At 36.2% G+C, this 16,938-nt stretch overlaps 1 pseudogene; it reads left to right on the top strand.

Moving 5' to 3' along the window:
• The first annotated feature begins 1,348 nt into the window (after positions 1-1,348).
• LOC108771445 (receptor-type guanylate cyclase Gyc76C-like) lies at positions 1,349-14,154 on the top strand (annotated as a pseudogene).
• The last annotated feature ends 2,784 nt before the right edge of the window (positions 14,155-16,938 follow it).

Below are 16,938 nucleotides of genomic sequence, written 5' to 3'. Positions count from 1 at the left end.
CATGGCCGGAGACGCTACCGCGTCTCCTGATTAATAAGTAAAAAATATCTACGATGATAGATAAAAAGACAATGCCACCAACCGATCACGACATAAAGTACTTGCTTGTATACTGCTCACTTTCTTTCGTTCTTAACACAATCCCGGCTCAAATATAATATTGTTCGTGCGTCGTTTAAAGTTGGGCCAAGGGCTACTAGAAACTAATGAAAAATCGACGACGAGTGAACATGTTACATTATACCTACTTGTTCGCGATCAAGTTACTGAAAGGCATTATTATTATAATACATCCTGGATTCCCATGGATAGAGGACGGGTAGTCTGAAGAAAAAAAATGGAAGAGAGAGCGGCGCGGCTCTGCGGTGGTCGCTAAAGAAAAATTGACCCTCACATACTATCACGTTTAATTTATATGTTAATGAAGAACGCATGTCGCATTTCAGCTGCCCTATACACCTCTTTTCAAAATACGAAAGCGTGCGCGCGAAGAGGCTCGCCCCGTTCATTCTACTTTTCCTCCATCTCTTTCCCTCTCTTCTTTTCACTTTTCTTCTACCCTCCTTTGCCTTCGGATTTATATTTAATCTCACCGCACACCAAGGCATTCGACGCAGCTAACTGCCGCGTTATTCGCTAGTGTATCCACGTCTCTCTCTTTCTCTTCCTCTTGCCTCGTTTCGGCATCCCTTCCTGCTCCGATTCTTTTCTTTTTGCTCTCCCTTCGCGGCGATCCGTTCTCTCTCCCTCTCCTCTCTCCTCTCTCTCTTATTTTCCTCTCCTTTTTTCTTTCCCCTTCGCAACCACACTCGTTTTCGTTGTGCTAACAAAGAGTAATCCGGGCGCCGCGCCGTAGGTACGCATCATAATCACGTTCCACGTGTGCTCGTTCACTTTCAAAAGAAAGGGCGGGCTGCGTCACTTTTTTTTTTCACATTACAATTTTGCCCTTGCGCAAATCCTTAGAATTATAGGAATCAATAAACGATGCAGTTATATGTATATCGTAAATTATTCAATCGATTATTTATTATTAATGTAGTTATATTTTTATTTCATGATTATTGATTCTGTTTTCTCTTGTTTAGGAGTGTACTTTAAAGTAAAATTGTACGAAAAAAAGATTACATGGAAAAAAATCTTTTAAAACATATATTCTCTCAATTTTTAATGTTATGTAATGTTATCTAATAATTGAAAACGTTACTATAGATTTACAATCATTGAACCAAATATGGTATCCATTTGATGCTAAATATATGTATATAGGGACCTTTGTGTACTGTCAAAAATCGATATACGCAGTATGTGATATATTCGCGAACATCGGGGGGAAATCCATCGAATAATGTCGCACACGACGATCGTTCTGCTTGCAGAAATGTACAAAGCCTCAAAGGTGAAGACCTTCGTAAGGACCGAACTACCAGACACGCAGGTAACTAAGTCGGTGATTGCCCTACTGCTACACTACGGTTGGAACAAATTCTCGATTGTAACCAAGCGCGCCTTGTCAACGGTCGCTCGTTCGCTTGAGCAACAGGCGGCTAAGAACAACCTTACCGTGAGCTGATTGAAGTTTGGAACGTTCTTGGAACGATTTTTTCAAAAAGATTTCTCCCATTTCTCCTTTGGCACAGAGATTTCTCTGCATGCCAGAAAACAAATCAAAAATACCCCGATCGAATGCATCAAAAGGCACCCTTATGGGCGAAAAATCACCCTCGAAACAACTTAATAACTTCTAAAAGATCGTAGAATGATTTCTCCCATTTCTCCTTTTGCACAGAGGTCCCTCTGCATGCCAGACAATAAATAAAAAATACCCCGATCGAATACATGCGTCGGAAGCCAGCCTTATGGGCGATAAACCACCCTCGAAATAACTTGTGGCGATTGCATAGCCACAAAAGATAAAGATTTTAGAAAAGCGTTATCGGTTAGATACACACACGAATACACGAACACATGACTAGCATACATACAACGAGAAATAGTTAGACGCGAGAGTAAATAGAGAAAGAACCAGTTAAAGCAATGAATTTCTTGCGACCGTTTTTCCATCTGTTTGGGAATACGCGTCGCAAGTAAATAGAATAGGTCGACTAAATATAAACTTGAGATGCATAAATTAGGTTTATGTAAATTATGTATAGCTTTATTAATATTGTATGTCATTGTTTTACGAGAAAAGATTGTAGCAAGAAAAATGTAATTTAATTTATTATTTGAATTTCAACGACGATAACCGAGTTAAATACATGCGGAATAATATTTACGAGAAATAGAAATTGCGAGAAAAACAAACGGACGAGATGCGAATGCGAAACGGTACGAAAAGAAATACAGTCGCTCAGCTGACGGGTATTGACACAGTCGATCAGCTGACGCGTAGACACATAGTCATTTTCGGAGACATGTCTGGCGAATTCGGAGAATATAATTCTTTCCGTGAAAAGTCGACTAAGTGATATTGCGACCGTATTATAACGTAATTGTAACCGAGCGATTATAATCTAGTACATTTCCTGTCTCACGCGCTTATAATTTAATTTTTAATAGATTGACGAATTATAATTTATTTTTTTGCATATTTTTTTGTTGATGACGGTCGCCCTCCCTTGAGCCGGCAGAGGGCAGGATCCGTGTAAGTTATGGTTGTCGACAAAGTGACGGACGAAAAACGTCACGTCACAACTCCCCCTTCCCTTATATTCCGCTACTACATCATTTCCTTTTTCCTGCGTTCCTTGATTCTTTAACGTTTTCTGACGGAGTTAGTAAATTGACGAGACTAAAAACTTAATAATTTCTAAAAAATCGTAAAATGATTTCCCCCATTTCTTCTTTGGCACAGATGTTCCTCTGCATACCAGAAAACAAACAGAAAACACCCCGATCGAATACACGCGTCGGAAGGCAGCCTTATGGGCGAAAAACCACCCTCGAAACAACTTAATAGTTTCTAAAAAATTGTAGAATGATTTCTCCCATTTCTCCTTTTGTACAGAGATCCTCCTGCATGCTCGACAATAAATAAAATATACCCCGATCGAATACATGTGTCGGAAGCCACCTTTATGGGCAAAAAACCACCCCCGAAACAACTTAACAATTTCTAAAAAATCGTAAAATAATTTCTCCCATCTTTCCTTTTGCATAGAAGTCCCTCTGCATGCTCGACAATAAATAAAAAATACCCCGATCGAATACATGCGTCGGAAGGAACTCTTATGGGCGTAAAACTACCTTTGGTACCACATAAAGATTTCTTAAAAGTCTAGTAAGCAATTTTTCTTTGAGATAGTCCTTCCACGCTCTTACTAGACAGACTGTATATAGATAGAAGCCTATATGCAATATTATAATAAAACATACGCAAATACACTGAGAAAAATATACTGTTAATTCAAATAAAATATATATGACAGGCACTGTCACTAACATAAGTAATTAATTCATGTATATTTTTATTGATACAAAGATCTTGATTATTAAAACTATAATTAAAGCTACTGTATCAATTAAAATATACATAAATTAATTATTTATGTTAGTAACAGCCCGTGACATAAATTTTAATTGAATCAACAGAATCTTTTCTCAGTGTATGAATCAACACTAAATAAATTTTCAATAATTGTATAGTGAAAAGGTTAAACGAGCTCAATTATCTTTCTGTATAATTAAAATGGACATACAATGTTAAGTAACGCAAACTTTGAATCACGTGAAGGACACTTTTCAGGTGCATTCCGACTCGTGTATTCGATCGGGGTATTTCTTACTTATTGTTTGGCATGTGGAGGGATCTCTGTGCAAAAGGAGAAATGGGAGAAATCATTTTTCGATTTTTTTAGAAATATTTATGTTGTTTCGAGGGTGGTTTTTCGCCCATAAGGATGGCTCCCGACACATGTATTCAATCGGGGTATATTTTATTTATTGTCTGGCATGCAGAGGGACCTCTGCGCAAAAGGAGAAATGGGAGAAATCATTCTACGATTTTTTAGAAATTATTAAGTTGTTTCGAGGGTGGTTTTTCGCCCGTAAGGGTGCCTTCCGACGCGTGTATTCGATCGGGGTATTTTTTATTTATTATCTGGCATGCAGAGGGACCTCTGTGCAAAAGGAGAAATGGGAGAAATCATTTTACGTTATTGTAGAAATTATTAAATTATTTCGAGGGTGGCTTATCGCCCATAAGAGTGGCTTCCGACGCATGTATTCGATCGAGGTATTTTTTATTTATTATCTGGCATGCAGAGGGACCTCTGTGCAAAAGGAGAAATGGGAGAAATCATTTTACGTTATTGTAGAAATTATTAAATTATTTCGAGGGTGGCTTATCGCCCATAAGAGTGGCTTCCGACGCATGCATTCGTTGGGGTATTTTTTGTTTATTGTCTGGCACACAGAGGAACCTCTGTGCAAAAGGAGAAATGGGAGAAATTATTCTACGATCTTTTAGAAATTGTTAAGTTATTTCGAGGGTGGTTTATCGCCCATAAGGGTGACTTCCGATGCATTCGATCGGGGTATTTTTGATTTATTGTCTGGCATGCAGAGGAACCTCTGTGCAAAAGGAGAAATGGGAGAAATTATTCTACGATCTTTTCGAAATTTTTAAGTTGTTTCGAGGGTGGTTTTTCGCCCATAAGGGTGCCTTCCGACGCGTGTATTTGATCGAGATGTTTTCTATTTGTTTTCTGGCATGCAGAGGAATCTCTGTGCCAAAGGAGAAATGAGAAAAGTCGTTTTGGAAAAATCGTTCCAAGAACGTTCCAAACTTCAATCAGCTCTTACCGTGAACCATTACAAGACCGTCGAGAATAGACACACGTGCTGCGAGGAAAGACTACCATGCTACCAAGTCAGCATATGGTTCCAACTTATACAGGAAACGAAAAATATGACCCAGTCAGTCCATATTTTTTTATTTATTTTTACGCAGAATGCGAGGCACGATCGCCGAAACTTTCCCACGTAGCAGATCGAAAAACTGCGATCAAATACGAATCTCTTAAATTCCGAATTTCGACTTTCAGCGACAATTCAGCGATCGTCTCTTGGAATCTGAGTTTCGTCGATTTCAAGTTTAAATCGATTCGTGCCTTTATAGACTATAATATCATATATTCATTTATTAAAGAATGTAAGCAAAAATCAAACTTTTTTAACTTGAAAAAATATAATATAGATATAGAGATTTTATATTTATATAGTATAATATTGAAAGTATATATATATAGATATATATATATCTATATATAATTTATAATAGTATTTATTTGTAAAAGATAAAAGCATTTTAGTATAACGCTTTCTCATTGCGAATTTTTAATGAAATTGCATATTTAAAGATTCGTAAAGAATAGACAACAATTCACATTTTTTCTCCGCTGAGATATAAAAACATTTTAGATTGTTCTGTTAATAGCGGTTTTTTTTTTAAGTTATTGAAATTAAAGAAATGGGGATCAGCATACTGGACAGATAGCATCAATGTCGTTAGAATCACTTAATGCTTAACAGCATTAAGTAATTCCAGCGACATTGATGCTACCTGTCCAGCATGCTGATCTATATATATATAAGGTGTTTTTTCAATATCGTAAAATAAAACTGCCTTGAGTTTCTGTAAATGAAAGATTCTATATTGCCAATATAAATTGTACTTAAAATTACATTGCTTACGTTACCTGAAAGTTAAATGAAAGAAACAACATTCACAGCTAATATTTCACTCTCTTATAACTAATCCTTATTGCTATCTTTAATCGTCTCTACACGTTCTATTTTATCGTCCACGTGCACGAGTCTTCCTGTCTCTCGCTCACTCCAATGCGCATGCGTATCTAACTGTGTGGCAGCAGCCGGTTTCCCGTGAGCGGGATATTACGAATTATAGGGATGACGAAATGAAAGCCATATTTCGTTACATATATATATATATATAATGTTTATATATTTTATATATATATAATGTTATATATATATATATATAATGTTGCGCCCGTGCTGCCGGATCGCGACGTTTCGCTCGCGGACGCGGACACGCACCCCGCACCGCCGAAATGAACAACACAGAATTAATAGAATAAGCCCGGATCCTCATACAATATTTTCACCAATCAGTGTCCGGTGTCAAAGCGCTGTTGCCCGTATGAGGATTCGGGCTAAGAGGCGTTTATTCGGAGAAACACAACACACCGAACAAGTACTCTGAACTCAAAGCGTTTTAATTAACATAAAGAATAGTCCGGAGGAGAATCACGTCCGCAGCGACAGCTTCTCCAAAAAAACACACTATCATGTTAGACAACTGAGCGGCTCGTTGTCCCGGAAACGCACATTTCATCGCATAACGGGTGGCGGCTGAGCGCGGGCATTACACTATATATATATATATATATATGTATATATATATTATACTTATATATTTCTTATATATTACTTATATATTACTTATATATATTATACTTATATATATTATATTCAATACTCTATTCAGGTTTCCGGTCTTCCAATAAGAAATGGAGATCAGCATGCTGGACAGGTAGCATCAATGTCGCTAGAATTACTTAATGCTGTTAAGCATCATACGATAACTCATCGACCTCAAGAAACTCTGAAGTTACGTATCGGCATTCATACCGGTAAGAAAAGATGCATTTAAAAATATGCATATATATATATGCACATACACACACATATATATATATATATATAATGTACACATCATCATATTACTTAGTGATAAGATGAATATAAAATTACAAGTCCTATGGTAGCGGGCATTGTCGGTTTAACGATAACTAGATATTGTTTATTCGGACACAGTCAATACTGCGTCTCGTATAGAATCTACTGGAGAGCCATTACGAATACATATTAGTAAACAATGCAAAGAAGCGCTAGATAGGATCGGAGATTATAAAATCGAAGAGCGTGGTTTCGTTGAAATGAAAGGAAAAGGAACAGTAAAAACTTACTGACTCACAGAGGCTACTGTGACACACAGAAAAAACTTAGAGGTTTGTGAATAAAAATTTAGAGTGTTTGAAAGAGTCGTATAAAACATAAATGTAATAAGGATATATGCAGGGTTGGGAAGTAACGCGTTACTTGTAACGGCGTTACCGTTTTCGTTACTTTCTTCAGTACGATCGTTACTTTTTTCTGTCTGTAACGGTAACGATAACGTCGTTACATTTTTACAGTAACGGTAATGAATTTAGTCGTTACTTTTACCATTACTTTAGTTTCCTATTTTTAGTTTCCTATTTAATAAATCGCGCACTGATTGCGCGCCAATAGCACGCGCTGATCACGTGCATTCTGGAAACTTATGGTACATTTCAAAATTGGATTAGACTTTTCATTCATTTTCAGCACATAGTAAAGGAGAATATAAAGGTATCCTCTTTTATTATTTGCTAAAAAATTGTTTAACTTTTAAAAAAAGATTATCGCTTTCGGGAATCATTTTATTTCTCGATTTTTAATATAGTTTTTTTTATGAAAACATTGTCATGAAAAAATTGTTATGAAAATGTAGAAATGAAACGATATCCGAACGATCGCGAACGAAAAAGAGATATATTTTTCTTTTTAAGGGGTAACGCCACTCTAGAATTTTCAAAATAATCAAAAAATTTTTTTTTGTTTAAATGATGCCTTAGAGTCTTAAAAATAATGTACACTTGGTCTCGTAATGCGATAAAATTTTTAAGTACTTATTTCGAAACCGAAACTGCCTTCGCTCGATTAATAAGAAAAGATTCGTGATACTCGTGGCAGAAGGCAAAAGAGGCCAGGGTATTGTTAAAATCGGTCAGAAAAGACGCAGAGTAGGAGAATTTGGAAGGTGAAATGTATGGTGCAGGCATTGCCGACTAGAGGTATATAAAAAAAATTTATACTATTTTAGTACTTAAAACTTTAAACGCGTTTTTCTCGAAACAATGTTTTTCAAGTTGGCCGGAAACATAACTCGAACAATTTTTGAACGATTCAATTCAAATTTTAACAGTAGCTTTGTAATTAGAGTTTACACAGAAGTACGTAGGAGTTTTTTCATATCTTGTCAACTTTTTTTGTTATAAACAATTTACGATGAAATTTTTTACTGAAAAATGAATTTTTTCTTCAAATAAACATTATTTTTTCAAAATTCAATATTTTCGAAATCCCTTACGTATTTCTGTAGCCAATTATATATAGTTTACATAAAATTTTGGTTTTTTGTTCCGGATTGAAAATTGTGGGAGAAACTTTTCCGGCCGTGAAGCCCTTTCAGCGAGAGGTGGTCTCGAGTTTCGTATTATGTAGCCGCCATTTTGTTTAAAAATGTTAATTAAAAAATTTTTTTATTTGCTTCAGCACATGTATAATAAACTCTTATAAACAGATTTTCCATTTTCTTTATTGTATCTCCGTAAAAAATTATCAAAAACATGTCTTTTTTTCGAGCTCTAGAGTGGCGTTACTCCTTAAGTATAAAATGTGCATGGAGTTGTGTAGTCTTTAGTTTTTTTTAAATATGAAACGAATAACTTTCTTCTCCATGTCGAAGCGTTAAATTTTAATAATTTTTCATTTCAAATTTGTTTATGCCAAATTTCAATATTTTGTACTGTTGCGAGTTCACTCAAATAAAAAATACGCGCGCAACATGATCGTTACGAACTTCAATTCCTATTTCTTGTACTAATTCAATTGTTTATTTATTTCTCCTGACAACAAAAAAGGAGACCGTTTCAAGTTATCACGTATATTTTCTCGAGTTAAATAGATTTCATACAGTGGAAATTACAAAGGTATTGTGGCCGATGAGCTAGTTATTCATGAAGACCGTTTCAAGTTATCAAGTATATTTTCCCGAGTTAAATAGATTTCATACAGTGGAAATTACAAAGGTATTGTGGCCGATGAGCTAGTTATTCATCCTTCAGATCTAGATAATACTCGTCTACCAACCTTGGAAATTTGGCTTGTTGGTTTAGACGATCTGAAGGATTTCCGGCACACGTTCTCAAACGGTATCAATAACGATACATGGCATACGCATTCCTTTCTCTCAAGCCGGCTAAGCCAGACAAGTTACTTAAACTGTTCTGGACAGAAGCGTATATTCTTTCATATGATTACCAAGTACCTTTGTAGAAAGGTATTTTACAGTATTTATGTTAAGTCCTCTCACTTGGTAAGTCATTTTCATGCAATGATTCTGAGACGTACATTTCTCAATTAGACGTACTTACTCAAATATATTTACAACAAAAGAAAGAAGGCGACAACTATTGATTGTCTTGAATTCAATTAGTTAAATTTTTCGTTCTCAATGAACATACATTGTCTTTAAGAGAGTTGTGAGATTATTTCATTCATAAACCAATACGATTGTTATTTACAAACTAAGCTTATTATATGAGATATTGATATAATTCATTCAATGAATATTTCAAACTAAGATAATTTTTTCTTGCAAGGATCCTTGTAAAACTTATGATATCATTCTTATAATTTTTGTTCAAATTTGTGACATTTTTATTATTAACAGTTTAATCAAATACTAAGATGTTTTATCGTTTAATTAATGTTATTGTTTCCAGGATAATTATTGAACATATTTAAACATAAATTTGTATTACTGTTTTTAGTACCTTTTCATTTTCAGATTAATAATTCAGTGAAATATTCATGACAGATTGTAATACATATATCTATTACTTACAAAATTTACAAGATAATATTAAATTATATCAAGCGAGAATTTTATTCTAAAACGAATTGCGTTAATAACACTTTTCATTGTAATAGCTTATTGTGATTTGAATTTATACAATGTACAAATTTTATATTCTGTAATTATTAAATATTTTTCTCAACTTGGCCGGCGTATATAATATATCTTCTCGCTATCGAACATGTACTTTGTCTATGTCAAATTTCAAGATTTTGTACTTTGTACATTCACGGTAATTAATTCTGTCTCTCGGAAATTTTTACAAAATGTCATGTACTTTGTCTATGTCAAATTTCAAGATTTTGTACTTTGTACACCCACGGTAATTAATTCTGTCTCTCGGAAATTTTTACAAAATAAAAAGTGACCACCTTTCTATATTAATAGTCACAATCCATGCACGATTAACGTTACAACTGAACCTTACGTCCTCTTAATCGTGCATAGATTATAACAATTGATACAGAAAGGTGGTCACTTTTCATTTTGTGAAAATTTCCGAGGGACAGGATTAATTACCGTGGGTGTACTCCTAACATAACCAAATTATGAGCAATAAATGCAATTATAAAATATTTATTGTTTCATTTTATAATCTCTCTATTCTTAATTTCTTTTAAAAATATTTCTTTTAAAAATATTTTCTAATAATTTTTAGCATTATAAAAAAAAAGTAACGAATCGTTACATTTTAAGTAACGGTAACGGTAACGCATTACTTTTCGAAATTGGTAACGAGTAACAGTAACGAGTTACTTTTTTCAAAAAGTAACGGTAACGCGCACAACTCTGGATATATGTATGTCGCGTCCGCCTTCTTGACGGACGTGGGGCGCGCGTCCTTTACCTAAGTCTTGATGGTGATTTCCCACTTCCCGTTGAGCGGCTTCAAGCCGGTCACCACTAGAATCCTAGATATCAGAGAAGCGCAACCGATGTTACGCCATTTTTAATACTTTTCTTAGTAATTTTGCGATACTGACTTAAGCCGGTTGCGCTTCTCTGATATCTAGGACTCTAGTCACCACGAGCCGCCGCGGGTCGCTCAATATTCTAAATCTATAAGTAAAGCCCTGCACTATTTCTTCGCGCAATTCGTGGAGTTGCGCAGGTCTGTGCACGCGGTATCTCACGCGGTATTTGCTTCCGTTTGGGGGGATCCTGGTGATTTCCCGGGACCGGGTGGTACTTAGGCGATTCCTGGTGCCACTAGGTGTCTGTGACAACCCGAGGGTCGCACTCAACTTTGTAATGATACTCGCGTACCAACGCTTGCAGTGCCCTGTGCCTATGTGATGGGGCATCGCTTTGTCCTGGAACCATGGTTATATTCTTGTTCAATGATAGAGTTTGCGGTTCTTCGGTTATGTCTCAGTTCCCTCCCCTCTGGATAATGCTGGCCGGCAACGAGAAGAGTATAATGCCGTACGGAATGAGCGGCGGGGAGCCCTGTGAAATAAAGCCCTTTTGCCCCTACACAGTGGCCCGTTATAGGATGTCGTCGGATAGTTGTCGAAACCCTCTCGACAACGGAAGATAAGGGCTGAGAAGGAAAGCCCTACTACAACGGCAGGAAAGGTTACAGGAAATCTCGTTGACCTTTGGGTACTCTCGCTATAATATACGGCCCTGTTTGGCAGTATCCTAATGATGCTCTCGCTCTCCAACTTCAGCGGTCGCGCAGTATGTTGGCGAAACACAAAATCACGGCACAGACGATCACATAACATTTAGATGGGCATTTCGCAGCGAAAAAAAATAAAAGAAATAAAATAGTGAAATAAAAAAAAAGAGGATGAGAAAAGAAGAACAAAGAAAAAGAACAGTTATGAAAGATTACTGATTTTAATTTAAATTCAGAATACTTAAATAACACATATCAGTTTTCACATTGAAACTCACAACTTACTAATAGTATAAAGTTGAGTTTTGCGCGACTAGATTGCTACCTTTAAGAAAACAAGCTACTTTAGAGACCACGATACACGAGATTCTAATACTGCGCGAGATTTGCGATTTTTACTTCTAAATGAAGCGAGTACTAAGAAACGAAGTGCGCTGCGCTCTTATCGGGCGCAGATTATATACAACTAAAGGGGTGACCCCCGCGCGGGCAAGGGGGTTGATCCTTAGCGGATATTGCGTCAAGAAATCCTGATTCTAGAACATTCTAAGATGTTCTAGAATCTTCTTTTTCTGGAGGGGTTGACCCGTCAAATATACATCTTTGTATACAAAATTATTCTGGAGAGATCCATCAAGAAGAAATTTTATGAATTTAATTAACGACTTATAGCCGTATTCTTTACGTTGCATATCGACTTCAACAGCCCCTTCAGTACGCCCTTACTGCGTTGCATGCTCGGCAACGATTCGCATGCTTGCTGTAGTCAGTGAAAGGTCACGGCTCCAGTTTTTATACAAGGTTTTGCGCCGGGAGTTGACTCTCGGTCCTTATTCGCAGTCCCGATCAGCTGATTTTACTTTATTTGCTCAGGGCGTTTTATCCTGCCTAGCTGTGGCTATTTTTTCATTACGATATGTTTGGCAACTGCCATTATTATACTACCTAACGTATTGATAACATTCTTATAACTAAATAGTTAGTAAAGTTCAAATGGGATGCACTTTACTGCATCTACCCGTAAACTATTACTCATACATGCTTTGATGTCGGCCTAAAATGTAATAGGTCTATGGATTTTATCCTTCCCAATTTAATTTACAATATCTTAATTAATTAGGACAAGATTTGTGCAGTTATTTTAATTTGTCGCGCAGACGGCATTAGCGGTTGCCGTTTCAGATCACGCGATAAGCGCTGCCTCGCATTCTCGTTGCCGTGGCAACGGCTCGGCGTCTTCTTCGTGACGTTCGCCTTGACGCGAGAAAGCGCGGCAGCTCGTTACAATATATTTTGGAAGAATTTGAAAATCTTTCTTCTTCTTGTAATTATATCAAATAGTAAATTAGTACCAAAAATAAATTTTAATTTAGTATCAGAAATAAATTTTTCTGTCAAGGAATTACCATCAAATTTATTTTAAATTAAAAGATATTCTATATCGTTATTTTAATATTTAAAATTAATTGGTTAATGAGCTCGTTAAATTTTGAACTTACACTGAAGTTATCGCTCTCTAATGGACTGAATCTTTATATTTTTTACAGAATTCTAACGGGGATGAAAATCTCCTACCACTATTCTGAAGACTACGAAAAAGCCCGAAACTAAGTTCAGACTCGCGATACGCTTCACAACTAGAAGGATTAGGCGCCAGCAGTCGCAGACATTCAAGTGTACCATATCCAACGGTAGATGATTCTTCTTCGCAGTGTAAGGTATCATAGTCCAGTTTCGCGAGCATTACATATGCTCGCAAGCTCGAAAGATCTCCCCTGTCTTTGACTGAAAACATCTCGAAGATCACCCTAAACAATATTCCAGTTCAGAAAGAAAAAACGTACAGGCGCTTAAATATCAAGTCGGTAGATGATCTGTTCATAAGTACAGGTCCAAAATTTAGAAAAAACGCGCGTGCATTATCTACCATCGCGTCTTCGTCGTCAAGTGATTATCCATCTGAAACTGTCTTACGCGAATCTCGTTCACTCGATCCACTTCCTATTGATACGTATAACAAAAGATTTGAATCGCCGAACTTCTGGAAGGAGAATGAATGCAAGCGGATGAATTTAAAAGCGGACATTTCTGAAAAAATGCTAAATAATAATTATCCTAATGGCAATGTAATAATGATGTTGTAGGTTAAATTGAGCGCAGGGAACGCAGTAGAATGTAGAATAATGCTACTCGTAACTTTGTGTTACACACACAGTCTTTATTATGTATTTTGTATACAAGCAAAAGATGGTACGTTCCGTTTACCGTAAAGCGCGGGAACAAGCAAGTAAGAAAGGTTTGGTAAAAAAAACCGAGATTAGCAAAGTTAATATAGATGGTGTGTTGGTAAGTTAGAATTGAAAAATAACTAAGTTGGAAAAGTTGCCACAAATAAAAGAGTAATGAGATTATATTGTAACTATATATATAAAGAACGTAAACTAGAGAGAATGGATACAAAATTTGTCAATTTCCACAGATGTCTCACACTGACACTCTTCCAAATGAAGCAGAGCCATTGTTATAAGATTACGATAATATGAACAAGAGAGGAATACGGGAGAAGCGATCACACTCGCTGGATCGTGTGGTATTTGAATCTAGCACGGATAGTGTACCTGATGAAAAGTCGTTCGCGCGAAAGTTATTAGAAATTCCACCTGTTTCGACTATCATTCAAATGTTCAATGGTAATGGATTACGCAATAGCAATGTTTCTTTAAGAAGAGGAATATTAGCAGGGTATGATAAGCAGACTGAACGCGAAAGTGTGGTCTGATATACATTCGAAAAAAAAATTTTTTTACAAAAACTAAGTAGCAAGAAATAAAATCACACGTAAAAACTATGCGCTAGACGCATAAACTATGTGAAACAATACATTTACGAATGATAAGTATGATTTATTGTTGCCATCTTTTTCTAGCTTAGATACGTGCAATTTATATGTATATGAAAGTTACCGATTTCAATGTATATATTTTAATATTTAGTTATTTTACAACTCTTATACTAAAACGTGTGCATCGAAGCGAGAAACAACTTTTACTTGTTACAGGACAGCTCTCCTGTTCTCTTTATTGATTTTTAATTCGAATATGTGTGTAACACATAGAAACAGTAAACTATATTTTATCAAAAATCATGACCAAAGTACACCACGGACACTTAATTCATCCGACAATTAATTTCGTTTAATAGTATGAAAAAAGAATTAGGTTAAATATCGTATATAAGGGGTTATATATGTTTAGAAGTCCAAAAAACGTGTGTTTTTTACGATTTTTTTAAGCGAAATGGAAACTTCTAATATTTCCTACGTAATATATATTTGTTAAGGTACTTTTGAAGAACAACTTTGATTTTTTTCACGTACAAATATGTATTTATTCGTCTTGTACAATGAATTAAAAAATATGCATTTAAAAAAGATACCCTTGCGGTGATCATCATAACTCGACGCTATTTTATCTGAAATTAATAAGGCAAAGAAATTTCATTAATATATGTCCTCGGCTAGTGATTGAACGAAGGATTTTGAAAAATATTGATTTTTCACAAAATGGCGGCTTTTGAAAGACAAAAGTCAGTTTTTCACCAAAAAATCGTCCTTTATTCGTTCATTAAATAAAAAGTTGTCATTGAAAAAACAAATCCTTCGTTCAATCACTAGATACATATGTTTAGAATAAGTAGCTAAAATTTCAGGAAGATCGGTTGAATAGTTTTTGAGATATCGTGATCACCGACTTTAAAAAAGTGATTTCGAGAAAAACGCAATTTTTTGTTTCGAAACTCAATTTTTTTTATACTTACATAGTATCATATCTATTCCAGGCCCATACTCTGTTCCTTCCGCTGATGTAGAAGCCTCTAAATATTCCTTATTTTTTTGTCTGCGAGCTGTTCTGGCCTCTTTCGTGCTTCTTTGCGCTTTCAGCTCGGCGATAAACACGCGCTGTTTATCTTCGCGTTCCGCGTATCGATGAGCGTTTTCGCCAAGCTGAACTCCCATAGCATTAAAAATCAATAGGATTGCGTATTGATCTTCATTAAACACGCATGCAGCGACGTGAGCAGCTATATTTATCGTAACGCATCCACTTGGCATGATTTTAGGGGCTATTTTCCAAATGAGCTGGTTATAATTTTCATTATTGTTTTGTGTGAAGCCTCCTAAACATCTTTCCAATAACGGCCGACTACTTAACGTTTCATAAACAGGTTTTATTGCAGACGACACTTCGTCAGGTAAAGGATTATAATCATGTGTATAGCCATTTCCCGTTGCTGAAGCGCTCTGCCAAACGCACCATGAGTCCTCGCCGGACGGGCAGTTTTCGTGTCTTGGGTTGCTGTCAGTGGAGCTGTAGTGCCAAATAAGTTGCCCAAATCGCTTTATGCATTTCATCTACTGAATGACAGTTTCGTCTAATTGCCAAACCGTAATAAACTGTTAGTTTATCAATCATGTTTGCTGTCAGTTTTCCTTTACCGCCGAGTGATGCTCTCATTTTCTTGCCAGTATTTTTATTAATAATCATTTTTTTACATTTCGAAGCTGAGTCCCCATTCTTTTCTGGACATGGCCCACACATTCTTTTTTGTTCACCATAATATCTTTATAAGGAGCTTTGCTAATAATTCCTTTGTACGTCTTGGAGTCGCCGTCTCCAATATAATTCGTGTATCGTACGCCGTATTTTTCTTCCGACCTTTCAAACATTTCGACCACCGCGTTTACCTCCATACCACCGGCAGAACTGGTGTGATTAGCATTGCATTCACCGGCATGCGTTGCATGCCATTCAGCATATTCTTCAGTATCGACTTTTTTTCCCCACACGTCACACGCTTTACAATATGAACTTTTTATCACAATGTCGATGACTTTTCCAGAGTAATAGCCGATCAAGGATGAAACTCCATACAACGAGCTGAATCCACGTTTCTGCCAAGTGCCGTCACCTGATACTGTCAGATCGCGTGTATTTTTGTCATTACTTTCTATACAAGTTTCATCAATTTCTTCTTGTACCGCTTTCTTCAAAAGTTTGTCTGACACTGCTTTCACGGAGACGCATATGTTTTTTACAATTGCGTCGTACGAACATTGTCCAATAAATGGTGGCAGATCCATGAAACCACAAAATTTTGTACATCCTCGTAGGCCGATCCCTAGTATTCGCATGATAAAAATAAATCGGCGATTGATTTCGTACGCTTTACTAATTAAAGGGCTCGAATTTATGTATAGTGGCGGACACTTGTCACAAATCAAAACAAGTTTGAAACCAAGTCCTCGTTCACTTGCTGTTTCAAATTTAATATTTTCGTTACACTGTTTACACTTTACAGCATTTGAAATAGCCGAAAACACGGTCACAAATTCCAATATGCGATATCCTGCAATTGCACTTTTCGGAACAACGATTTCCTTTTGACTTTCAAATTTTTTCGTCGACGCACTGAAACTTTCCTCGCTGGATTCTACCAATTTCGGATTGAAAGATTGCTTCCTCTTTCTTGGTCTCGACTTGTATGCTTTTGAAGTACTTCTTGT

Source organism: Cyphomyrmex costatus, unplaced genomic scaffold (genome assembly GCF_001594065.2).
Source record: "Cyphomyrmex costatus isolate MS0001 unplaced genomic scaffold, Ccosl1.0 scaffold1583, whole genome shotgun sequence".
Taxonomy (NCBI): domain Eukaryota; kingdom Metazoa; phylum Arthropoda; class Insecta; order Hymenoptera; family Formicidae; genus Cyphomyrmex; species Cyphomyrmex costatus.
The sequence above is the reverse complement of the archived record's forward strand: the minus strand, read 5'-3'. Positions and strand labels throughout refer to the sequence as shown.